This window comes from Triticum urartu, chromosome 4A, assembly GCF_056163025.1.
Source record: "Triticum urartu cultivar PI428250 chromosome 4A, HENAU_Tu73, whole genome shotgun sequence".
Taxonomy (NCBI): domain Eukaryota; kingdom Viridiplantae; phylum Streptophyta; class Magnoliopsida; order Poales; family Poaceae; genus Triticum; species Triticum urartu.
In genome coordinates this window covers 405,866,921-405,894,846 of record NC_141876.1, presented here as the reverse complement: position 1 = coordinate 405,894,846, position 27,926 = coordinate 405,866,921, and positions in this window count along the sequence as shown.

Sequence of the window (27,926 nt, the reverse complement as noted above, 5' to 3'; positions counted from 1 at the left end):
CACAAAAACTAACCGTTACACACAATTTACCAATCTCGATGAGACCGAAGTGAAAAACTCGGTCGGGCCGATTTAGCAAACCTAGTGATCGTTAGGATTTTCGGTGGGACTGAGATGCAACTCGGTAGGACCGATATGGTTAGGGTTAGGGCATAACGTAATCTCGGTGTGACCGATTACACAAACTCGGTGGGACCGATTTTGGTAATAAGCTAACCAGAGAGTTGGTCAGGTAAACTCGGTGGGACCGATCGCTCATTTTGGTGGGACGGGAATGTTACGAAAGAGAAACAGAGAGTTTACATTGCAATCTCGATGGGGCCGATCTCTCATCTCGGTAGGACCGAAACGTTACGAAGGGAAACAGAGAGATTACAACCCCGTCTCGGTGTGACCAAAATCCCTATCGGTGAGACCGATTTGCCTAGGGTTTGTGGCAGTGGCTATGACATTTGAAACTCGGTGGCGCCGGATAGAAAGAATCGGTAGGGCCGAGTTTGACTTTTGGTTTAGGTCATATGTGGATGTGGGAAGGTAGTTGAGGGTTTTGGAGCATATCACTAAGCACTATGAAGCAAGAACCTCATTAAACAACACCTCATCCCTCCTTGATAGTATTGGCTTTTCCTATAGACTCAATGTGATCTTGGATCACTAAAATATAAAATGTAGAGTCTTGAGCTTTGAGCTTGAGCCAATCTTTTTGTCCTTAATATTTTGAGGGGTCCACATTCCTCATCCATGCCATGCCATTCATTGAGCTTTTCCTGAAATATTAATCTTGGAATAGCATTAGCTCAATGAGCTATATGTTGTTAGGAATTACCAAAACGACCTAGGGATAGTTGCACTTTCAATCTCCCCCTTTTTAGTAATTGATGACAACATATAGATTAAAGCTTCGACAAATGATAATAAGAGTGAAAAACATTGTCGCTTTGAGAAGTATGTGAAAGGCAAGAGCTCCCCTAAATTTGTGCATAGTTTATGGTTTGCTTTGGACTACAAATGCACAAAGAGTTAGGCTCATGGGTTACTCTTCCATGTCACGTACATCTTGATGGAGCGCTCAAAATGATAATGATTAAATGCATGCACTCATCACCAAGCAAAGTGAATGATTATATAGGGATAAAAAGATAATGTCATCCAACAAGCATTAATGTAGCATATGATCAAACACATGATCATCCAAGTATCATATAGACAAAAGGTATCTCAAACAAGCAAAGCAAATAAAGTTCAACCACCAAAGCAAGAGAGAATAAAAAGCAACGCTCTCTCTCGAAGCCTATGATTTATACATTTTTCTCCCCATTTGGCAACAAGTTACCAAAAAGTTCCTAGAAAATGCATAGCACTAAATCGTCTCTCAGGCTTGTTCTTCAGGTGGTGGTGTCCAGATAACTCCAAGAACGAAGGCTTCAGTCGAAGTACATGGAGCTGATGGAGTAGGTGCTGGACCTGGTGGCACTAAAGCTGTAGCTGGTGCAGATGGCGTGGCTCTGGTGTCTGGAACTGGCACTGCAGCAGACCTCTGAGCTCTAGGCACTCTGGCAAATGCATCAGTGGTTGTCTTGCCCTTCCTCTCCTGCATATCATCTTGAAGTTGCTCCACAACAGACTAAATCTCAATTACCTTCACATCCAAGTCATAGAATTTTTGCTCCATGATTATTTCCAAGCTCTCCTGGTTTTGAGTCAGGGTGGCCAGTCCCTTCTCAATCCTCAGAGTGGATGCAATCAGGTAGCCAAGCTGATCTTGCTTGCTCTTTAGGAGATACTGAGATGCTTCTTCAGTAGTTGGCATCCTTGCAGCCTTTTCAGCTTTTGCCTTCTCCTTCTTGGCTTGTGCATGCACAGAAGATGGTTCATCCTCATTCATAACCACAGTGTTGTCCTCGAAGTCTGGATAGATAGGCATGTGCTCCTTGTCCAGCAGATATGTACCAGTGCCCATCTTGGAGTTGATTAGCTCCTGGATCTGTGGGGCATACCCACAACTCCTCTTCTGATCTACAGCTGTCCTCTTGATAGTTTCAACTATTAGGCTCATGACTTTGAACTTCTGTGGGACATCAAAGATGTGAAGCAAGTTAATTGCATGGCCTCTGATCATCTTGTGATCACCTGACTTTGGCAAGAGAGTGTGCCTGAGGATCTAGTTGATGGTTGGCAAGCCTGACAAAAGGTAATGTACAGATCCAAACTTATGTGTCTCAAGAGCAGCATCTAGGATCTCCTTGTACATGTGTGCCATTGTGTTGTGATCCTTCTTCCTATTGGCATAGACATCCAAGTCATCTTCACTCTCTTTTGGGGCATTGATCAACTTCGCCCATTCAGCAACCGTGGACTGGTACCTCGTACCTTCAGACATCCAGACAATCCTTCCATCTGGGTAGAAATGAGCTATGGAGTAGAACTGCATGATGAGCTCATCATTCCATTTTGTGAGCTTCTGATCCACAAACTCATCAACTCCACAAGCCTTGAAACTGTCATGTACACCTGGATAGTGATCCTCATTCTCCTTGATGTAGTCCCAGTCGACCCATCTCATGTCACACACTATGGGCTTCTTGTCAAGCAACACTGTCTCATAGAAGTCCTGTTGTTCCTTTGTATGGAACCTGTAATCCACAGCAGTCCTCCTCCTGGTGGCATATGGATCAGACTCTCTCCATAGCCTCATACCTGATCCTTCCTTATCTTCATGTTCTCAGCTACTGGATGAGCATCATTGTGATATGGGATTTTTGGCTTCAGCTTCCTCAATACATGTGACTCATCATCTTCTTCTTCCATTTCAGCTTCAGGCACTGGGGCCTTGTTCTTTTCCTCAGCAGGGATGTTCCTGGTGCTCCTCTTCGGTTTTGGCTTTGGAGCTGGAGCAGCAGCCTTTGGAGCAGTCTTAGGCTTAGATGGAACAGCCCCTGCCCTGATGGCATCACCCATAAGCTTCTAAGCTTTGGGTGTTGGTGCAGCATCTTCTTCCTCTTCCTCTTCAGAATCTCTCATGATTGAGGATCTCCCAAGCACTCTAGCAGTGGTCTTTTTGACCCTCTCCTTCCTCTTCTTCCCTTCTGCAGCAGCCTCTTTGGGTTCAGATTCCAAAGGGACTTGAGTAGATGCTCTGGCCTTAGACATTGGAATTCTCTTTGTAGGAACCTTTTGCTTCATGCCTGACTTGGTGGCAGTAGCAGTGCTATATTCCTTCTTAACCACTTTCTTCTTGGAAGTGGCCTCATCCTCAACTGCCACATAGTCTTCATCCTCAGATTCAGAGGTCTTCTTCGTTCTGGCCCTGGTGGCAGCTTTGGGTAAGTTGCTTGGGGTGCTCCTGCTACCATCATCTGAACTGCTAGAGGGACTAGTGCCCTCACTCAGGTGAACCTGCTCCTCTGACATGTTCTGGTTGTCACTCTGACCAGACATATTGCAAACACTGACAACAGACCCTATGAATAGATATAGATGAGATAGAGTGGATGAGCATCACAAAATGCAGAGGTTTTTGCAAAAGAATGAGTCAAAAACTTAGTTTTAGTTTTCCATAGAAAGCATTTCGGATCAACCGAATTGTAAACTCGGTGATACCGAAGCAGCTGTTGGAACCTAAACTAGTGAACTCGGTCAGACCGAGTCACAGTTCGGTGGCACCGAGACTGCTAGGGTTTCACAAAGTCCTGAACTCGGTCACACCGATTTGCAATTCTCGGTCAGACCGAAAATTACATGTGCAATGGCCTGAGCCGAATCGGTGGTACCGAGTTCCACAACTCGGTGGGTCCGAGATGGTTTTGGCGGAAACCTAACCCTAAATTTTCAATTCACGACTAAACTACGGAGTGTTTTGACTGGATAAGAATGATCTCAATCGTGGCAAGATACATGGCGAACACAATGTGCTAGGAATCAGATAGGGATAGCACAGTGATCGAGTTCATACCCTAGTTCGGCGGAGAACTCGCTATGGCGGCAACGGCGGGGATGATTCCCGTTGACGGCGGCGGAGACCAGCGGCAGGAGGCGGCTGGCGACGAGGAAGATGATCCGGAGACCCTGGAGGCAGAGCAGGCTCAGCGCGGGTCGAGGAGGTTCGGAAAGTTTTCCAAAATTTGACCCATGGGTATATATAGCCTGACCCTGTCGGTGTGACCGAGTGGAACAACTCAGTGGCACCGAGATTCATAACTGCAAGCAGTTACTGAAACTCGGTGTGACCGAAAGGTTCGAATCGGTTGCACCGAGGTAGAAAACCTAGATCAACTTAGTGATCTCGGTATGACCGAAATGGGTGAATCGGTCAGACCGAAATGCACAAAGAAGTTTTGGAAGTTTAAGTCTATGATGAATCGGGGACTCCGAGTGCTCCTCACACAGAGTGGTTCGAATCTGACTTGATCAAATTTTGTGATGCAGCATGAATAGAGTTTGAGACGAGAAAAGCATAGATAGCTAGAGAAGGTTCTTAGGCATTCTTGTCCATCCACTTGGCCAACAGAAAAGGAAACCAATCAATCAGAACAACAAGTGGATGTCCTCGAATGAGTAAATTATGCAACCAACATGCTCACATAATAAAATGGCAAATGAAATATGTGGCAAAGCATGCACAAACAATTCTAGCATCTATCAAGCAATTGGCGATGACTAGGTCATCTATATATGAGTATATTGACTTAGGAGTCAAATGAGAACATTTGATCATAGGTCATACTCATCGTTTAAGCACAAGTGGGGTTACCACTTTTACATAAAGCGTTGTTGTGTTCACACCATTAGAGTTGCTTTAACTCAATTGTTAGAGTAAAGCTCCCCCTAGATGTGAGATCCCCCTAAGAGGGATGAACTAACCTTGGGTTTTGTCGATGATGACTTCATGTAGGTGTTGAAGATGTGGATGCTCTATGTTGTTGTAGATCATTTGGAGCTATCCTTTGGAGTGAGTTGCACTTTCAATACCTACACGGGTTAGTCCCACAAGGAACAAACAAGGGTATCCATAGGCATAGAGTGATGCACACACAAGATGATGTCTATGAAAGCTTTAGGTTACCTTGTCCCTTGTCTTACCAACAAGAGGGTTTGTGACTCCTTGAACTAGTGCAAGATGTGGAAGTTCATTGCACTTGTTCTTGCCAAAATGATAAGAGTGAAGTATATTGGCAGAGTCACCCTCAAGAACTCTTCTAGTTCTTGTTCTTCGGGATCCACACCATCTTGATGGGAATCCTCAGAATTGTAGTTGTACTTGATGAAGTGGAACTTGATGTAGTCTTGGGAACCCACTTGACCAAGGCCTTAGGAGCTTCTTCAAATGCATCAATTTCCTCTTGAAGCTTGCCCTTGCCTTTTTGCTTGTGGTCTTGTGGTGGAAGATCATCTTGAGCTTGTGTCCCTTTGGATGAAGTAGGATCATACTTCTCTTGTTGAGGAACAAACTTTGTCTTGGGGTATTGATCTTCTTCCCACTCAACTCCATTGGCATTGAACTTTCGTTCAAAACCAATACCTCGATTCTTCCGGTGCCTTCCTTGCTTGCGTACAATTTCCTCGAATTGCTTACTCCCGGCAAGGCTCTTGTAAACACCTTTCTTTATAATTCCCTTCAATAAGCTATTTGCTTGCTCAAGTGTAACTTGGATAAGAGAATCATTAGTGGAATCAAGAGAACTACTAGAAGCAACAACATTGGATTTAGCATGATTATCGTTACTACTAGAAGAAGAATCCTTCTTGTTCTTGTTACTAGACTTGACTTGAGGCATGTAAGTGGATAAGAGTAAACGCTTGGCAATGTAAGAAGAACTTTTCTTGCGAAGATCATCATTGATTGCCTTTAAGAACTCATGCTCTTGCTCAAGGTTGAGCTTTTCAAAATGTAATTTCTCATGAGTCCTTAAAAGTTCTCGATGATCTCCTAAGATAGTTTCACGAGCTAACTTAAGAGTATTTAGTTCTTTAGTTAGAGAATCAATCTTCTCCTTATCATTGTCATTTGTTTCATCATAGTATTCATCACTATAGTTGTCAATGAGTAACTCATCATCACCTAACAAGTCATCTTCATCACTATTGAAATCAACATACTCGGGGTGTGATACCTTTGGACCTTTGGCCATGAAGCATCTTCCAATTCCTTCATTTGGTGAATCAAATATGTCGTAGGAGTTGGTTGACACAAGTGCTAGTCCGGCAACACCTTCATCTTGAGTATATTCGGAGTCGGAGTGATAGCTTCTCTCGGAGTCATTGTCGGAGTCGGAGCCGGATACCCATTCACCAACATGAGCTTGATGTCTTCGTTTTGTGTAGCTCCTTGATGACTTGTCCTTCCTTTCCGAATCCTTGCTTCTCCGAGGGTGTCTTCGTTCATATCGATCATCCCTACTCCTTCTCTCCCTTGATGGTGATTCTTCTCTTCTACTTCTTATTTTGGGAGAATCTTCTCTTCTCTTGTGGGGAGCCGTACACTCATTGGAGTAGTGTCCGGGTCTTCCACAATTGTAGCAGTTTCGCTCTCGACTAGAAGATCTTTTGTCATTGTAGGACCTTGACTTGGAACTTCTTTCCTTGCTTCTACTCTTGTAGAACTTGTTGAAGTTCTTCACCATTAGGCTCAATTCTTCATTGAAGGTTTGTTTCTCACTTGATGATGTGGGAGCTTCACATGAGGCTTTGTAAGCACCACTTGACTTGTTATGGAGCTCCTCCTTATCCTTGAGTGACATCTCATGAGCAACAATTCTCCCAATGACTTCCATTGGCTTGAGATCTTTGTAATTTGGCATCATTTGGATCAATGTGCATACGGTATCATATTTCCATCCAAGGCTCTTAGGATCTTCTTGATGATGAATTTGTCGGTCATCTCTTCACTTCCTAAGCCGGCAATCTCATTTGTGATAAGAGCAAGCCTAGAGTACATTTCAGCGACACCTTCACCATCCTTCATTTTGAACTTGTCAAGTTGACTTTGAAGCACATCCAACTTGGATTCCTTGACGGAGTCGGTACCTTCGTGCATATCAATCAAAGTATCCCAAATTTCCTTTGCATTCTCAAGACGGCTGATTTTGTTGAATTCTTCGGGGCACAATCCGTTGAAGAGGATATCACAAGCTTGAGCATTGTATTGTAGCATCTTCAACTCATCCACGGTAGCTTCATGATTCGGTTCTCTCCCATCAAGAATTCACCTTGCAAGAAAACACACACAATAGCCCAAATGGTAGGGTTATGTCCAAGAATATGCATTTTCATCGTATGCTTCCAACTAGCAAAATTTGTACCATCAAAGTAAGGACCTCTACGGTGATAATTTCCCTCGCTAGACGCCATACTCTCCTAGGTTGTGAAACCAAGGCTATGACCACCAAAAGCTATGGAAATCAAAGCAAATGGAGACCAAAGCTCTGATACCACTTGTAGGATCGAAAGTATGTCTAGAGGGGCGTGATTAGACTACTTGACGAAATAAAAATCTTTCCTTTTCCCAATTTTAGTCTTTGGCAGATTTAGCTATCTTAGCACAAGTCAAGCAATCTTAACACAATTCAAGCAATCATGCAAAGAGTCTATGAGCAGCGGAAAGTAAAGCATGCAACTTGCAAGAATGTAAAGGGAATGGTTTGGAGAATTCAAACGCAATTGGAGACACGGATGTTTTTGTCGTGGTTCCGATAGGTGGTGCTATCGTACATCCATGTTGATGGAGACTTCAACCCACGGAGGGTAACAGTTGCGCGAGTCCACAGAGGGCTCCACCCACGAAGGGTCCACGAAGAAGCAACCTTGTCTATCCCATCATGGCCATCGCCCACGAAGGACTTGCCTCACTAGCGGTAGATCTTCACGAAGTAGGCGATCTCCTTGCCCTTACAAACTCCTTTGGTTCAACTCCACAATCTTTGTCGGAGGCTCCCAAGTGACACCTAGCTAATCTAGGAGACACCACTCTCCAAGAAGTAATAGATGGTGTGTTGATGATGAACTCCTTGTTTTTGTGCTTCAAATGATAGTCTCCCCAACACTCAACTCTCTCTCACAGGATATGGATTTTGTGGAAAGAAGGTTTGAGTGGAAAGCAACTTGGGGAAGGCTAGAGATCAAGATTCATATGGTAGGAATGGAATATCTTGGCCTCAACACATGAGTAGGTGGTTCTCTCTCAGAAAATGTGTATTGGAAGTGTAGGTATGTTCTGATGGCTCTCTCCACGAATGAAGAGTGGGTGGAGGGGTATATATAGCCTCCACACAAAAACTAACCGTTACACACAATTTACCAATCTTGGTGAGACCGAAGTGAAAAACTCGGTCGGACCGATTTAGCAAACCTAGTGACCGTTAGGATTTTCGGTGGGACTGAGATGCAACTCGGTAGGACCGATATGGTTAGGGTTAGGGCATAACGTAATCTCGGTGTGACTGATTACACAAACTCGGTGGGACCGATTTTGGTAATAAGCTAACCAGAGAGTTGGTCAGGTAAACTCGGTGGGACCGATCGCTCATTTCGGTGGGACCAAAATGTTACGAAAGAGAAACAGAGAGTTTACATTGCAATCTCGGTGGGGCCGATCGCTCATCTCAGTAGGACCGAAACGTTATGAAGGGAAACGGAGAGATTACAACCCCATCTCGGTGTGACCGAAATCCCTATCGGTGAGACCGATTTTCCTAGGGTTTGTGGCAGTGGCTGACATTTGAAACTCGGTGGCGCCGGATAGAAAGAGTCGGTAGGGCCGAGTTTGACTTTTGGTTTAGGTCATATGTGGATGTGGGAAGGTAGTTGAGGGTTTTGGAGCATATCACTAAGAACTATGAAGCAAGAACCTCATTAAACAACACCTCATCCCTCCTTGATAGTATTGGCTTTTTCTATAGACTCAATGTGATCTTGGATCACTAAAATATAAAATGTAGAGTCTTGAGCTTTGAGCTTGAGCCAATCTTTTTGTCCTTAATATTTTGAGGGGTCCACATTCCTCATCCATGCCGTGCCATTCATTGAGCTTTTCCTGAAATATTAATCTTGGAATAGCATTAGCTGAATGAGCTATATGTTGTTAGGAATTACCAAAACCACCTAGGGATAGTTGCACTTTCAAAAATCTCCCTCAACACTCGGCTGGATCGGAGTTCGAGGGACGTCATCGAGCTGAACGTGTGCTGAACTCGGAGGTGCCGTACGTTCGGTAGTTGATCGGTCGGATCGTGAAGACGTATGACTACATCAACCGCGTTGTGCTAACGCTTCCGCTTTCGGTCTATAAGGGTACGTGGACAACACTCTCCCCTCTCGTTGCTATGCATCACCATAATCTTGCGTGTGCGTAGGAATTTTTTTGAAATTACTACGTTCCCCATCAACATGAAGCTATTCTTTCCGTTCAATCTATCCTAGAGTTCGTACTAGAATAACACCTTAAGACACAAATCAATCAAAACCCTAATGTCACCTAGATACTCCAATGTCACCTCAAGTATCCGTGGGTATGATTATACGATATGCATCACACAATCTCAGATTCATCTATTCAACCAACACAAAGAACTTCAAAGAGTGCCCCAAAGATTCTACCGGAGAGTCAAGACGAAAATGTGTGCCAACCCCTATGCATAGGTTCATGGGCGGAACCCGCAAGTTGATCACCAAAACATACATCAAGTGGATCAATAGAATACCCCATTGTCACCATGGGTATCCCACGCAAGACATACATCATGTGTTCTCAAATCGTTAAAGACTCAATCTGATAAGATAACTTCAAAGGGAAAACTCAATCCATTACAAGAGAGTAGAGGGGGAGAAACATCATAAGATCCAACTATAATAGCAAAGCTCGCGATACATCAAGATCGTACCACCTCAAGAACACGAGAGAGAGAGAGAGATCAAACACATAACTACTGGTACATACCCTCAACCCCGAGGGAGAACTACTCCGTCCTCATCATGGAGAGCACCGGGATGATGAAGATGGCCACCGGAGAGGGATTCCCCCTCCGGCAGGGTGCCGGAACGGGTCTAGATTGGTTTTTGGTGGCTACGGAGGCTTCTGGCGGCGGAACTCCCGATCTATTCTGCTCCCCGAAGTTTTTAGGGTATATGAGTATATATGGGAGGAAGAAGTGCGTCAGGGGAGCCACGAGGGGCCCATGAGGGTGGAGGGCGTGCCCAGGGGGTGGGCGCCCCCCTGCCTCGTGCCTTCCTCGTTGCTTCCCTTACGTACACCCCAAGTCTTCTGGATTGCTTCCGTTCCAAAAATAAGTTCCGTGAAGTTTCAGGTCAATTGGACTCCGTTTGATTTTCCTTTTCTGTGATACTCTAAAACAAGGAAAAACAGAAACTGGCATTGGGCTCTAGGTTAATAGGTTAGTCCCAAAAATCATATAAAATAGCATATAAATGCATATAAAACATCCAAGGTTGATAATATAATAGCATGGAACAATCAAAAATTATAGATACGTTGGAGACGTATCAGCATCCCCAAGCTTAATTCCTACTCGTCCTTGAGTAGGTAAATGATAAAAACAGAATTTTTGATGTGGAATGCTCTACCAGTTTGATGATGGGGCGTTGGAGCCCATACCATCATCACACAACGCGGCAGGGCGCCGGCAACTCTGTCCGGATAAAGAGGCAACTCAAGCCAAACACCAGACCGCCCCACCTCGCCGTAAAGACAAGAACAACGCAGGCCACGATTACCCAGACAACCTACAGAGGGACTGGGGCAATAGAGCAGGAAGCGCAAGACCGATCTATGGATCACGAAAACATGCTTCGACACGCGACGATGGATACCTATTCGGACATGTCACACCTCGCCGCGACCAGGCCGAAAACAGCAATGGGACTCCTTCGAAGTTACGTTTCAGTGTGGCCCAACATAGAGGTGCCGCACACCCGCTTTGCTTCACTGATGAAGTAATGGATCATGAATTCCCCGAAGGATTCAAACCTGTCAATATTGAATCATACGACGGGACAACCGATCCCGCGGTATGGATAGAAGATTTCATCCTCCACATCCATATGGCCCGTGGAGACGACCTCCACACCATTAAATACCTCCCACTAAAGCTAAAAGGACCAGCTCGGTACTGGTTAAACAGCCTGCCTGAAAATTCCATAGGCAGCTGGAAGGACTTAGAAGAGGCCTTCCTCGATAACTTCCGAGGAACACATGTCTGGCCACCGGATGCCGATGACCTAAGTCACATTGTCCAACAGCCCGGCGAATCATCCAAGGAGCTTTGGACTCGGTTCTTAGTCAAAAAGAACCAAATCGTCGACTGTCCGGACGCGGAAGCCCTCCCGGCTTTCAGGCATAGCGTCCGGGACGAATGGCTTGCACGCCACCTCGGCCAAGAGGGGCCTAAATCCATGACAGATCTCATTGCTTTGATTACTCGTTTTTGCACGGGAGAAGACAGCTGGCTCGCTCGTAGAAGCAATAGCGCCAGCAACCAGGGCACCTCCTAAATCCGAGACGCCAACGGCAAGCCACGAGGAAGCAAAAACAACAGTCACAATGACAATGAAAGATTAGGTGACACAGCGGTCAAGGCCGGATTCAGCAACCCCAAGCCCGGTCAACGGAAGAAGCCATCCAAGGCGAATCGAGATGAACCATCCAACCTGGACATGATACTGGACCGACCCTGCCAGATTCATGGCCACCCCGATAAACCAGCTAATCATACCAACAGAAACTGCTGGGTCTTTAAACAGGCCGGCAAGCTCAACGCCGAACACATGGGAAGGAAGCCACCAAGCGACAGGGATGACGGAAAGGTTCACCAACGAAAAACTGGGGGTCTGAAGCAGTCTCCACCCGAGGATCAACTACCCCTAGATCGGAAATAGCAACCCGGCTTCCGCCGCCCACTCCGTACACCTACAAAGTTTGTACCACGCGTACATCATTACGCACTCAAGATACCGTGGGCATCGGCGGAAGCACAATACGGAAAAGCCTACGAGCACTCCAGTAACTTTTTTCTATATATAATTATTTATTTTCTTTTAATTTCTTCTTTCGATATCCTTTAAAAAACAGGTGACGAACATGATAAAAATCGGAAACCGGCTCTATCGGAGTCCGGATCCGTACACTCACCTAAGGGGCTATGTCCATCAAGGATTCCCCCCACCGAGGACTGGCGGCGCAGACGTGCGACAGGAGGTCCAAAATAACTTTTTGTAGACCGCATTCTCTATTTTTCGAGCATGTACTATGCCTGTTCCTCTGCCTCCAACCTCGAGCATGTCAAATAGCCGGGGGGTGGCTTTTATATACATATATCATAAGTAATCATCGGCATATCGCTCAGTTACTAGTAAACAATATCTGAAGTAATCATCCGTATGGTTTTCCTGACAAATATGGCTCCTATGGTTATTTCACAGAAATACCTTAGCCTAACCTGCCAGTGGCTCGGTGTGGGAACAAATGAGTTGCCAGTAAAAGTCCAAACAGCTCTATAGCATACTTCGGCGTCGCAAGTTTGGCCTTGTATGCATCAGCTCCGAATCATTGTCTTGGGTCAATAGTTGGATTGCCCGGCTCCTGTGCTTGCTACCCTACGTTCCACTCTATCGACTAGGGTAGTAAAGGAAGAACTACTACGATTGTGCCCTGGTCTAAACCGGATGAGCACCTCAGTAAAGAAAGCCGAAAACTGACTGTCATGATGCGGCGTGAGCTGGTCAATCACTTGACGACTTATTGGAATCTTTAGCGATTCTCCGTGTCACACGAGGGATCTTTTTCACATCAAATATGTAAGGCACCATACGCCGCATATATACCAGGGGCTATGTCGTAGCTCCACCATAAAAATCCTATGGCTAAGTGAAAGTGTTAACGCCTTATAGTCCGATTGCCTGGTTCACCGCATTATCACCTCCTTCATGGACCAAGACATTGGATAAAGAGTGATTAAATGCTTTTCCGAACACCCCCATACTTCCTATGAGGGGGCTAAAGCCGACGATTGGAAAACTTTCAGATTATATTAAAACGGCCGCACGGGAGGAATTCAAGCTTTCAAGCAAAACATAAATAGATTAACTATAAAATTGTTTTTTACAATTTTCATACACCTCACTCGAACATTATGTCTTTTGAGCACTGACCCTCTACAAAGCGGGCGGCCTCTAGGACGTCTTCAAAATAATGCTCCCGTTTCGGACGGTCCTTGCCTTTGGGTGGACCCTTCGTCGCAACATCGATGGCCTTCATCTTCCCCTAGAACGTCTTGACTCGGGCAAAAGCCATCCATGCACCCTTAATGCACGTTGACCGCTTCACAGCGTCGATACGTGGCACCGCGTCAACAAGCCTTTGCACTAAACTGAAATAGCTATTCGGAACAGGCTCGGTTGGCCACAACCGGACTACGACGTCCTTCATGGCAGCGCTGGATATCCTATGAACTTCGGCCCATCGGGACATCTGTTCATTAATCAAAAAAGGGCGCTTTGATGCGCCAAACTGCGACCAAAAAAGCTTCTCCATTGCATATCCATCCCGCACTTGGTAATACTACGCGGCATCGGCAGAACTCTTCGGCAAGTCCAAGAACTCGTCCGGAGAACTCCATACTTGGTTGAGCTGGGCATAGTTCGGGTCACCGAACTTAGTTTGCAGCAGAAAGGGCTTTCCAGCCACAATCTCCCTCGCTTGTCGAACCTCCTCACGGGCCGCTCTGCATTTCGACCGCGCTCCTCTCACCTCTTGTAAGGCCTTCTCTAGATCAGTCGTTAAGGTTCACTCTCCTTCTCTAGAAATTCACAGCGGCCGGTAGCATTCTCCAGATCGAGCGTCATCGTGGATATCTTCTCCTCATCTTGGCGCCGTGCAGCTCGTTCGGCTTTTAATTCAGCCGATGCCTTTTCAGCAGCAGCATTGCTATGTCAGGCCTGCTCCTTGGCCCGGGTCAGCTCCGCTCGAAGAACTTCAACGGCAGCAGCACCATCTACAGCCAAATTTCAGCATCATGCTTATACCACAAAAATGTATGAGGATTTCCCCAAATATATACCTTGCTACTCGTCAAGGCGCATATTGATTAAAGCAAGATCATCCCCTGCCACATCAAGCTTCCGCTGCAAATTGGCAATTTCCATAGTTCGGGAAGCGGCCAAGGGAGAAGAAGCCTGTGTTAAAAGTTGATCAGGTTAGTCCTCAAACGGTCCTTTTCGATCCTCCGTTTTGCTTCCCAGCAGAAGCCAACTCGGGTATCAGGGGCTACTACCTATACACAGGCGCATCTTTGCAAATGAAACATAGCTGAAAACATTAGGTTACAAACCTCGAAGCCCTTTAGTAGGCTCATGAAGACTTCATTTAATCCGCTCTTCACGGACGAAATCTTCTCAATCACTGTACCCATCAAGGTACGTTGTTCCCCCGAGACAGATGCTTTCCGCAACATGTCCCGCAATATATCCGGAGTCTCTGGGTTCCCCGAGGCTGCCCCAATAGCACAATCATCTTTTGAAGGAATCGGCTCACCCGTCTTCAAATCGCTGTCGGCTGTGAACCAGACATTCCGGGGCCTCGGTTATCATTAGCTCCGGAATCCCGGATGGTCGGAGATCCACCTTTGGGTACTGCCTCTTCTGTCCCCCAGTCTAAAGGGGTCCTCCGCGATGGCACTTTAGAGTCATCCACCTTATTAGGCGAGGAGGTCGAAGGAGGCGTCTCGCTCTCCATCATTGATACGTCTCCAACGTATCTATAATTTTTTATTGCTCCATGCTATATTATCTACTGTTTCGGACTATATTGGGCTTTATTTTCCACTTTTATATTATTTTTGGGACTAACCTATTAACCGGAGGCCCAGCCCAGAATTGCTGTTTTTTTGCCTATTTCAGTGTTTCGGATAAACAGAATATCAAACGGAGTCCAAACAGAATAAAATCTTCGGAAACATGATTTTCTCACCGAACGTGATCCAGGAGACTTGGACCCTACTGCAAGGGATCAAAGAGGTGGTCACGAGAGTGGGGGGCGCCCCCCTTAGGGCGCGCCCCCTGCCTCGTGGGCCCCTCGGTGCTCCACCTACGTACTCCTTCCTCCTATATATACGCACGTACCCCCAAACGATCAGAACGGGAGCCAAAAACCTAATTCCACCGCCGCAACTTTCTGTATCCACGAGATCCCATCTTGGGGCCTGTTCCGGAGCTCCGCCGGAAGAGGGCCGTCATCACGGAGGGCTTCTACATCATCCTAGCCCCTCGGATGAAGTGTGAGTAGTTTACCTCAGACCTTCGGGTCCATAGTTAGTAGCTAGATGGCTTCTTCTCTCTCTTTGAATCTCAATACAAAGTCCCCCCCCCTCTCTTGTGCAGATCTATTCGATGTAATCTTCTTTTTGCGGTGTGTTTGTTGAGACCGATGAATTGTGGGTTTATGATCAAGTCTATCTATGAATAATATTTGAATCTTCTCTGAATTCTTTTATGTATGATTGGTTATCTTTGCAAGTCTCTTCGAATTATCCGTTTGGTTTGGCCAACTAGATTGGTAGTTCTTTCCATGGGATAAGTGCTTAGCTTTGGGTTCGATCTTGCGGTGTCCTTACCCAGTGACAGAAGGGGCAGCAAGGCACGTATTGTATCGTTGCCATCGAGGATAACAAGATGGGGTTTATTTCATATTGCATGAATTTATCTCTCTACATCATGTCATCTTGCTTAAGGCGTTACTCTATTTTTTACTTAATACTCTAGATGCATGCTGGATAGCGGTCGATGAGTGGAGTAATAGTAGTAGATGCAGAATCGTTTCGGTCTACTTGTCACGAACGTGATGCCTATATACATGATCATGCCTAGATATTCTCATAATTATGCTCAATTCTATCAATTGCTCAACAGTAATTTGTTCACCCACCATAGAATACTTATGCTCTTGAGAGAAGCCACTAGTGAAACCTATGGCCCCCGGGTCTATTCTCATCATATCAATCTCCATTACTTTTATATTGTTTTGCTTTTTACTTTACCTTTACTTTTTACTTTGCATCTTTATATCAAAAATACCAAAAATATTGTATTTATCAGATCTCACTCTCGTAAGTCACTGTGAAGGGCTTGACAACCCCTAATCGCGTTGGTTGCGAGTAGCTGTCGCTTTGTGCAGGTACGAGGGACTTGAGCGTGGGCTCCTACTGGATTGATACCTTGGTTCTCAAAAACTGAGGGAAACACTTGCTCTACTCTGCTGCATCATCCCTTCCTCTTCGGGGAAAACCAACGCAAGCTCAAGACATAGCAAGAAGGATTTCTGGCGCCGTTGCCGGGGAGTCTACGCAAAAAGTCAACATACCAAGTACCCATCACAATCCCTATCTCTCGCATTACATTATTTGCCATTTGCCTCTCGTTTTCCTCTCCCCCAATTCACCCTTGTCGTTTTATTCGCCCATTCTCTCTCTATCCTCCCTCTCTGTTTGCCTCTTTATTTGCTTGTGTGTTAGTTTGTTTGCCTGCTTGTTGTTATGTCTGAAACTGGGGAAGTTATCGCCAATTTGGGTGATAACAATATCATGGAAAATTCTGATACTCCTGCTAAAGAACCTACCATCTTTCATACAAAAAAAATCCGTGTTGGTAGTGGTAATATTATTGGAAAAGGAGTTATTCAATATTGCTTTACTTGTGCCGGTGCTTTACCTTCTATGGGTAGTTCTATCCTTCACAGAACTAGTAGTCTTGCGGACGCTATTGCCATGCTTGTAGTTGAACTTGAAAGACAATTCATGCACATGCATCCTTCTATACAAAGGATTTTTCTGGAATTTTCTAATATTGAGCATTCTTCTGTTAAGCGTGCCGCTACTATATTTTTGGCTCATGAGTTTAGATTCATAATAAGAGAAGCCAAAGAAATCTTTGTGCATTATAGGGTGGATGCTTGCCGTCCTCCCATGGAGGCTATCCTCTTTGATCAAGAAGAAATAATGCGTTTTCAATCTCTAGATTATGTTGCTTTCAATGAAAATCTTAGAAGAAAGGTTCCTACCAATGTTTTAGTTGATAGAATTTCGGATCTTAATGATGATTTGGCTATTCGAAATAATGAACTAGGATATTCTCTTGAATATAGGCTCACAAAGTTCTGTCAAAAGAATGCTTATAATGATGAATTGGTGGTGCATTATGAAGGACCAAAGGAGGAACCTATACCTCCCAAGGTTGATCTTGGGGACTTTTGTCCCGTTAAATTTAATCCTTTCGATTACTTTTGCTTGCCTCAAAGAAAACTTGCTGCCGAACGTAGAGAGTATGAAATGAGTTTCACCAATCTATCTTATTACTATGGCAATACCTAGATATATTCTTGCTCGTTATGCCTAGCTAGGGGCGTTAAACGATAGCGCTTGTTGGGAGGCAACCCAATTTTATTTTTATTCCTTGCTTTTTGCTCCCGTTTAGTGATAAATAAATTATTTCGCCTCTGTTTTGTTTGTGTTTTTTGTGTTTAATTAGTGTTTGTGCCAAGTAGAACCATTGGGAAGACTTGGGGAAAGTCTTGTTGAACTTGCTGTAAAAAACAGAAACTTTAGCGCTCACGAGAACTGCTGTCATTTTTATTTGAAGAGTGATATTTAGTTAATTCTTTTTGCAGATGATTAATAGATAAATCCCTCACGTCCAGCAATTTATTTTAAAATTATTGGGGTTCCAGATCTTGCGCTAGCTACAGATTACTACAGACTGTTCTGTTTTTGACAGATTCTGTTTTTCGTGTGTTGTTTGCTTATTTTGATGAATCTATGGCTAGTAAAATAGTTTATAATCCATAGAGAAGTTGGAATACAGTAGGTTTAACACCAATATAAATAAAGAATGAGTTCATTATAGTACCTTGAAGTGCTCTTTTGTTTTCTTTCGCTAACAGAGCTCACGAGTTTTCTATTTTGAGTTTCGTGTTGTGAAGTTTTCAAGTTTTGGGTGAATTCTTTTGATGGATCATGGAACAAGGAGTGGCAAGAGCCTAAGCTTGGGGATGCCCATGGCACCCCCAAGATAATCCAAGGACACCAAAAAATCAAAGCTTGGGGATGCCCCGAAAGGCATCCCCTCTTTTTGTCCACTTCCATCGGTAATTTACTTGGAGCTATATTTTTATTCACCAACATGATATGTGTTTTGCTTGGAGCGTCTTGTGTTATTTGTGTCTTTGTTTGTTAGTATGCCACAATCATCCTTGTTGTACACACCTTTTGAGAGAGCCATACATGAATTAAAATTTGATAGAATACTCTATGTGCTTCACTTATATCTTTTGAGCTAGATAATTTTGCTCTACATGCTTCACTTATATCTTTTGAGCTAGATAATTTTGCTCTATGTGCTTCACTTATATCTTTTGAGCTAGATAATTTTGCTCTATGTGCTTCACTTAGATCTTTTAGAGCACGGTGGTGGATTCGTTTTAAAGAAACTATTGATCTCTCATGCTTCACTTAAATTATTTTGAGAGTCTCTTAATAGCATGGTAATTTGCCTAATAATAATATGTTTGGTATTCAAGATTTGTGAAACTTTCTTTTGAGTGTGTTGAATACTAAGAAAAGATTGAAGCATGATAATTGTTTTGAGATATGGAGGTGATAATATTAAAGTCATGCTAGTTGAGTAGTTGTGAATTTAAAGAATACTTGTGTTGAAGTTTGTGATTCCCGTAGCATGCACGTATGGTGAACCGTTATGTGATGAAGTCGGAGCATGATTTATTTATTGATTGTCTTCCTTATGAGTGGCGGTCGGGGACGAGCGATGGTCTTTTCCTACCAATCTATCCCCCTAGGAGCATGCGCGTAATACTTTGCTTTGATAACTTCTAGATTTTTGCAATAAGTATATGAGTTCTTTATGACTAATGTTGAGTCCACGGATTATACGCACTCTCACCCTTCCACCTTTGCTAGCCTCTCTCATACCGCGTAACTTTCGCCGGTATCATACACCTACCATATACCTTCCTCAAAACAGCCACCATACCTACCTATTATGGCATTTCCATAGCCATTCCGAGATATATTGCCATGCAACTTTCCACCATCTAGTTCATCATGACACATCCATCATTGTCATATTGCTTAGCATGATCATGTAGTTGACATAGTATTTGTGGCAAAGCCACCATTCATAATTATTTCATACTTGTCACTCTTGATTCATTGCATATCCCGGTACACTGCCGGAGGCATTCATATAGAGTCATACTTTGTTTTAGTATCGAGTTGTAATCATTGAGTTGTAAATAAATAGAAGTGTGATGATCATCATTCAATAGAGCATTGTCCCAAAAAAAGAGAAAGGCCAAAGAAAAAAAGAAGGCCCAAAAAAATATAAATAAAAAAGGGACAATGCTACTATAATTTTTTTTTCCACACTTGTGCTTCAAAGTAGCACCATGATATAGCGAGTCTCATATATTTGCTTCAAAGTAGCACCATGTTCTTCATATAGAGAGTCTCATATGTTGTCACTTTCATATACTAGTGGGAATTTTACGTTATAGAACTTGGCTTGTATATTCCAATGATGGGCTTCCTCAAATTTCCCTAGGTCTTCGTGAGCAAGCAAGTTGGATGCACACCCACTAGTTTCTTTTGTTGAGCTTTCATACATTTATAGCTCTAGTGCATCCGTTGCATGGCAATCCCTACTCACTCACATTGATATCTATTGATGGGCATCTCCATAGCCCGTTGATACGCCTAGTTGATGTGAGACTATCTTCTCCTTTTTGTCTTCTCCACAACCACCATTCTATTCCACTTATAGTGCTATATCCATGGCTCACGCTCATGTATTGCGTGAAGATTGAAAAAGTTTTGACAAAGTTAGAGAATGAAACAATTGCTTGGCTTGTAATCGGGGTTGTTGTCGGAGTAAATAGCCATGGATAGCCTAGCCGGCTTCCCTGGCCCTTCTGAAAAAATTACGAGCCCGTCCGGCTCTCAAGAATCCAAGACATGGAGCCGCCTTCCCCTTGCTGGCTGCCACCCAGGCCGGCTTCCGGAAGGCAGTCCGACTCTAGCCCTCATGAAGAAAGCCATGGGAAGGCCGACTTCGAGAAGCCGGCCATGAGAAGGCCGACTCCAAGAAGCCGGCTCCCATAAAGTGGTCAAGACCGTACCCACAAAGTTTGCACCCACCTAACGGCGGCGCAACGGGGCGTGGCTACAGTGAAGCCTGCCACCCCCAAATCCCGGAGCACGCCTGGCACAGTGCGCTGTACGGGGTAGGCATGACCCGTCCGGCGCGGCACTGTTGCCATGTTGACCTTGGCGTCACCCACGACGGGCCACCAGCGTGGCCCACGGACGATGGGCCCCTTCGGGCAGAGAGACGCCCGAAGGCGGCCACGCCTCCAACCAGTCGGCTCGAGACGGAGCCGGCTCCCTGCAGTCGTCTAGCCGCCTCCCTCGAAGGAGACGCCCTATTAAGGAGACAAGACGCGGTGAGGCTACAGCGATCGCCAGACGAGCGGCGGCACTGTAGCCACGCCTACCACGATGAAGCCTACGTCACCAAGATTAAGCCACAGTAACCAGCCGCCGACCAGGCCCTGGACAGTGGGACCTGCCTGTCGACCAAGGGGCCGGCAGCCGGCGGGACCCACCAGTCGGCGGGCCCCAGCAGCCGGCTAGTGTAGTCACAGATGGCTGGGCCCCGCGCCTAGTCGGATTACCGTTGTACCCCCGGGGGTAGGCCTATATAAACCCCCCGGGGCACCCATGCAAAGGGTTCGACCCCCTGCTAGTCTTAGACACCACAGAAGGAGAGGAAGCAGGCTAGCCGTGCCCTTCTACCTCCTCCCACCAAACCGCTCAAGGAGCATTGTGTAGTCACTTGTTCACCTAGTGATCATGCGGAGACCCCGCAGAGCAGCAGTAGGGGTGTTATCTCCACGGAGAGCCCCGAAGCTGGGTAAGATCCGCCGGCGTGCATGTCTTCGCCTTATCCCGTTTCCAGGCACCGGCGATGTCTTACTGGCTCCCACAATGATAAGCCACCCGTTGGCATATGTCGCACCTACCACCCGACATTTGGCGCCCACCGTGGGGCCAGGTGCACCGTCGTCCGGAGACCTGTTCTGGACGGGAACCCTCTTCCTCCCCAGCGAGCGTAGCCAGCCCGGCACGCCCGATGGCGCTTGCCACGACGCGCTGCAAGGCGTCACCAGCATCTGCGCGGCGAGCAGCCTCGCCGATCTCCTCGACGAAACCCTCATCTCCGACGAGCTCGCCTCTGATGCGGGCACCGACCACCTCGCCAACCTTCTCGGTCAGCTCCATGTCTCCAGCGACCCCGCTGCGGACCTGGAGTCGGTTGGCTCCACCGACCCGATGCCTGTCGACTCCGACACGGCCTCCTACGACACCTTCCCCGCCAACGTCATGATCTACAACGACCCGCTTCCTCGAGCCGACGGCTGCGATGCTGTCACCACCGAAGTGATGGTCATCGGCCACGGCGGCCCGGCCGGCGAAAGCGCCCACGACGTTCCGCGCGTGGCGGCCCACGACTTGTCCACCCCACTCCCGGCTAACGCCGACGACGAAGCACTGGAGGCACGCTGCCTCGCCCTCCTTGCAGAGGGCCGGAGGCTGGCTTCCGTGAGACGCCTCACAGAGGCCTACCAGCGCGAAGCTGACCGCGCCGCCTTCGACACGCCGGGCCCGGGCGGGCCAAGCCGGGCCGGCCTTGTCAAGCAACGCGGCGCCGTCATCGCCGACACGCTGGGAGTCGACCGCCCGGTCTATGCCACTCCGCTCGAGAACTTGCGTGCCGCCCAGGCGGCCGTAGACGAGTTGGACGGCTTGGAGGCCGAAGACCTCCCCCACATGACCCGGCGCATCCAGCAACTGATTGACGCAGCCACGCAGCGACATGAAGCAGACGCCCGCGCGGGAAGCCCTCCCCTGCGCCGAGATCACGGCGCGATGTCCCGGACGCCGGCTACGAGCAACACCCGCACGCGGCGCGAGAAAGAGCCGGCTGCCAGCCGAAGCCGGACCCGAATCTCCATCGAGCGAGACGCGGACGGCCATCCCCGAGCCATGGAATGGCGGGGCAACCCGCCTCCACCTCGACCCCGTGGAGAGAGATATCCCACCCCGCCGCCAGTGGCGCACCCGACTCTCAGCGGCCGACTAGGTCGCCGCGAAGGAGTCGGCGAGAACGACGCCCGCCATCGGATCGACCGCCTGGCGCGATCCCTGGCGTTGGAAGAAGAAGACGATGTCGGCCCGCCTTGTTTCGGCCCCCGCATCCGCGACGAGCCTTTCCCCAAAGGGTTCTCGCTCCCAAGAGACACGCCCAAGTACAACGGCTCCGTGAAGCCGGAAGATTGGCTAATCGACTACTCCACGGCAGTCAGCATAGCCAACGGCAACCGGCGCGTTGCCGTGAAGTACGTGCCCCTCATGCTGCAAGGCACGGCGCGAACCTGGCTCAACAGCCTCAAGCCTCTCAGCATCAACAGCTGGCTAGATTTCACCGAAGCTTTCATCCGCAACTTCACCAGCACCTACAAGCGGGCTCCCAAGCCCAGACAGCACTCCTTGTGCGTACAAGGCCCCGCCGAGTCCACTCGCGACTACCTCACGCGTTGGGCCGAGCTCCGCAATTCTTGCGAGGGGGTGCACGAGGTGCAAGCCATCGAGTAATTTACAGTCGGATGCCGAGAAGGCACCCTCCTCAAGCACAAGCTCCTCTGCGACGAGCCGGCTACCCTCGACGAGCTTCTAGACATAGCGGACAAGTACGCCACCGCCGATTCCTCGATGAAAACCGAGCTTCGGGTGGACGCATCCGGAAAGGTACTCAACCCGGCGCCCAAGACGCCGGCTGGGGATTCCGGCCGCCGCCCCCACTCGAACGACCACAAGCGCAAGGGCCCCGCGCCGCCTCCCGCCAGTCGGCAGGTGGCCACAGTTGAAGACGTGCCGCCTGAAGGGCGGCCAGCCGGCTTGGCAGCCGGCTTTCTCCTACGAGCAAACTCTCGACGCCCCGTGCAAGTTCCACAGCGGCGCGAAGCCGTCCAACCACACAACCCGGAAGTGCCATTGGCTCACCCGAATCTCCAAAGGCGAGGGGCTCGCGCCGCCTCCGCTTGCCGGCCCGCCGCCTCCGGCAGCTCGGCCCGCGGTTGGAGCCGTGCATGACGAGTTCCCTGACGAGCAAGCAACCTACATCATCTTTACAAGCCAGCCCGAAGACCGGCGCAGCAAACGCCGAGAGCACCAGGAAGTTAGCGTGGTCGCTGCCGACCCCGCCAGACATATGCATTGGTCAGAAAAGCCCATCAGCTGGATCCGGACGACCGCCTGAAGACCGCCTTCATCACGCCATTTGGAGCCTTCTGCTACCTGACTATGACATTCGGCTTGAGAAATGCCGGTGCCACTTTTCAGCGTTGCATGCAGAAGTGCCTCCTCAAGCAACTCGGCAGAAACGCTCACGTTTACATGGACGACATCGTAGTGAAGACGGAGAAGCGCGGCACCTTGCTGGGAGACCTCAAGGAAACGTTTGAGAACTTACGATGGTTCCAAATCAAGCTCAACCCCGAGAAATGCGTGTTCGGAGTGCCAGCCGGCCAGCTCCTAGGCTTCCTGGTCTCCGAACGCGGCATCGAATGCAACCCGGTGAAGATCAAGGCCATCGAGAGAATGGCGATCCCCACCAAGCTTCGAGACATTCAAAAGTTCACCGGGTGCTTGGCCTCCTTGAACCGCTTCATCAGCCGGCTCGGAGAGAAAGCTCTCCCCCTCTATCGCCTCATGAAGAAGAGCACTCACTTCGAGTGGAACGACCAGGCCGACCAAGCTTTTCACGAGTTGAAGAAGATGCTGGCCACGCCGCCTGTCCTCGCGGCGCCGACTGAGAAAGAGCCCATGCTCCTTTACATCGCCGCAACCAGCCGGGTGGTCAGCACCGTCATCGTAGTCCAACGCCCAGAAGAAGGCCGAGCCCAGCCGGTCCAAAGGCCGGTGTATTATTTGAGCGAGGTGTTGTCCGCCTCAAAGCAGAACTACCCGCACTACCAGAAGATGTGTTACGGCGTGTACTTCACCGCCAAGAAGCTGAAGCCCTACTTTCAAGAGCATCTCGTCACGGTCGTATGCACAGCCCCGCTGGCCGAGATCATAGGCAGCCGGGACGCATCCGGCCGGGTGGCGAAATGGGCCATCGAGCTGGCCCCTTACACAATCTTCTACCAGCCCCGCACCGCCATCAAGTCCCAAGCACTGGCCGACTTCCTCGTCGACTGGGCCGAGACCCAGTACCTGCCGCTGGCTCCCGACTCCACCCATTGGCGCATGCACTTCGACGGGTCCAAGATGCGCACCGGCTTGGGAGCCGGCATCGTCCTTACCTCCCCTAAAGGCGACAAGCTCAGATACACGCTACAGATCCACTTTGCCGCCTCCAACAACGTGGCCGAGTACAAGGCGCTCATACACGGGCTCCGGCTTGCCAAAGAACTCGGCATTCGCCGGATCCTATGCTATGGCGACTCGGACTTGGTGGTCCAGCAATCATCCGGCGACTGGGATGCCAAGGACGCAAATATGGCGAGCTACCGCTTCCTGGTCCAACAACTCAGCGGATACTTTGAAGGATGCAAGTTCCTCCACGTACCGCGAGCCGACAACGAGCCAGCCGATGCCCTGGCTCGAATAGGCTCTACTCGGCAAGCAATTCCGACCGGCGTCGCTCTACAATGCCTCCTCAAGCCGTCTATCAAGCCGTCTCTAGAGTCCGATTCCATCTTCGTGCTGCCTGACCCCGATGCGGCCGGGTCCGGCTCGAAGAACCAAGTAGGCGACCCCAAGACTCCCGTAGCCGGCCCGGCGACTTCGGCGGCCGGCTCGGGGACTTCGGCAGCCGGCTCGGGGACTGCCGCACCCGGCTCGGGGACTGCGGTAGCCGGCCCGGGGACTGCACCAGCACGACAGCCGGCGGCCGACTCCGGCACCTCACCACCCAGCCCGCCCACCCTGGTGGCAGTAGCCACATTGGCAGTAGAAGAAGTCGCGGCTCCATCATGGGCTCAGTCCATCCTCAACTTCCTAGTAAACCAAGACCTGCCGGCTAACGAAACAGAAGCAAGACAAGTCCAATGTCGAGCCGGAGCATACACAATCGTCAACAGAGAACTAGTCAAGCGCAGTGTCACTGGAATCCTCCAACGGTGCGTCGAGCAAGAGAAGGGCATTGCAATCCTCAAAGACATTCACCAAGGAGAATGCGGCCACCATGCGGCCTCAAGATCACTTGTCACCAAAGCCCTCCGCCATGGTTTCTTCTGGCCGACTGCTTTGGATGACGCCAAAGAATTAGTTAAACATTGCAAGGGGTGCCAACTCTTCAGCTCCAAGCAACACATGCCGGCCTCGGCACTCAAGACCATTCCCCTCACTTGGCCCTTTGCCGTTTGGGGACTGGACATGGTGGGCCCATTCAAGACGGCGCGCGGCGGCATGACGCATTTGCTCGTCGCCGTGGACAAATTCACCAAGTGGATTGAGGCAAAGCCGATCAAGAAGCTGAATGGGCCGACTGCTGTGACATTCATTGCAGACATAACAACTCGGTACGGCGTGCCACACAGCATCATCACCGACAATGGCACGAATTTTGCCAAAGGAGCCTTGGCACGTTTCTGCGCAGCCCAAGGTATCCGACTGGACTTAGCATCCGTCGCCCACCCGTAGTCAAACGGCCAGGTCGAGCGAGCCAACGGCCTCATCCTCTCCGGCATCAAGCCTCGACTGGTCGTACCTCTGGAGCGCTCAGCCGGCTGTTGGCTCGATGAGCTGGCGGCTATCCTCTGGAGTCTGCGCACTACACCAAACAAGTCAACCGGCTTCACCCCTTTCTTCCTTGTATATGGTGCCGAGGCGGTCATCCCAACTGACATCGAGTTCGACTCGCCTCGAGTAACCATGTACACGGAAGCGGAGGCCAAGGAAGCACGAGAAGACGGCGTCGACCTGCTGGAAGAAAGCCGGCTGTTAGCCCTCAGCCGGTCTGCCATCTACTAGCAGGGTTTGCGCCGCTACCACAGCCGGAAGGTCAGGCCAAGATCTTTCCAAGAGGGCGACCTTGTGCTCCGGCTGATCCAGCGAACAGCCGGCCAGCACAAGCTCTCAGCCCCTTGGGAAGGCCCCTTCGTCATCAGCAGAGCTCTAGGCAACAACTCCTACTACCTGATCGACGCACAGAAGCCGAAGGCACGCAAGAGAGACGACTCCGGCAAGGAGTCGGAATGACCATGGAACGCCAACCTCCTTCGAAGATTTTACAGTTGAAATGCAGTATGTATCACGCTAACTTTTGTATTAAGTACAAGACAATAGGCCCCCCGAGGAGGGCTCGGGGACTGCCATCCCTTATTTATGAATGAAAAGTATCGTGCTTATGACCTTGTCATTTCATTTACTTGTTCCGTCCGGCACCGGGTTCGACTAGTCAGCTCGGGGACTGGCCGACTGGAGTTATATTAGAAGTCCTACCCGCAGTCAGATAAGTAGTGTGCCGGCTCCCAAGCTTTCTCTTGCCAAAAGTCGCAGTTCGAAGAACCGGCTGTCCGACTGGCAAGAGTTAAAGGCAGGAACGGGCGCCCACACGAAAAAAACGGCTAGGGACTAACGGACTAATATAACAAAAGCCGGTTTTTCTCCCACCGCTGAATGGCTACCAGAGTAGCCGGCCGGCCGGTTTCCATTCACTTCACTTCAATCCAAGAAAGCTCAAGTACTTGCCTCCCAAAGAGGGAAGGCGGCAAAGGAAAAAGCCTAAGGATAAAAAGCATACGCGAATGGAAACCAAACATGCACATGACAATATTTACATAAAAAGACCTTCGAGAGGCCAGCATTCAGCTTCTTGGTATCCTGCGCCAAGAAGCTTCTTGGCTAGGCGATCCCGTTCCTGGACCAAGGCGGCGTACTCGGCCTCCTTGGTATGAAGGGCGGCCTTCGCTTCGCCGAGCTCCTTCCTCAAGTCGGCGTTGGCCCCTGAAGACAACGAAAAAGAAAAACCAATAAGGAAAGAGTCGTCAAGAAAGATCCGACCCGACTGCGCAGCAGTCGGCCCGAATCTCGGGGAGTACACCCAGTGGGTGCGCTGACGCGCCCCCACAGGAGATAGACAAGATCGAGTACTTACTTCGGCTGTCGGCCAGGTCGTCGGTCCTCCGGCTCAACTCCCGAGCCTGGGAGTTGAAGGCGGCAGCACGGAGGTTGTGATATTCCTGAAAGTTCAGACCCAAAGCAAAGTAAGATAGTCGTCAAGAAAGATCCGACCCGACTGCGCAGCAGTCGGCCCGAATCTCGGGGACTACACCCAGTGGGTGCGCTAACGCGCCCCCACGGAAGAAACAAGAAGTCAAAAGCGGCCAAGAATGAAGGACTCACCCGGATGGTGGCTCGCGTCGACAAGAACTCCTGGGTGAACTGTTGCAGCAGGGCGGCCTGAGCTTGCAGCCGGCTCCGGACCCCTTGAGCCGCCACATTCAGCTCCCCAGTCCCCCCGCTGGGAGTCCACTCGGACATGGCAGTGTTGGCCGCCTCCAGATCTTCCGCCGACTGGCCTGCGCCTGCGACTCGGCGCAACTCTGGCGGAGCGGCGCCTCCCCCTGCGCGCCGGCTCGTCGCCGGCTGCACCTCGAGGCCGGCTCTGTTCCCCGGCTCACCTCCGGTCGGCCCCTCTGGCGCCGCTGACGATTGGCCGCCTTGGCCCGCTCCGGTTGGCGCTGCTGGCGGTGCTCTCCTCGCGAAGGCCGCGGGGTCTTCCCCCCTCTCCATCAGCGGCGGGTCTTGGACGATCTCCTCCGCCAAGGGCAATGGGGTGTCGGGGGC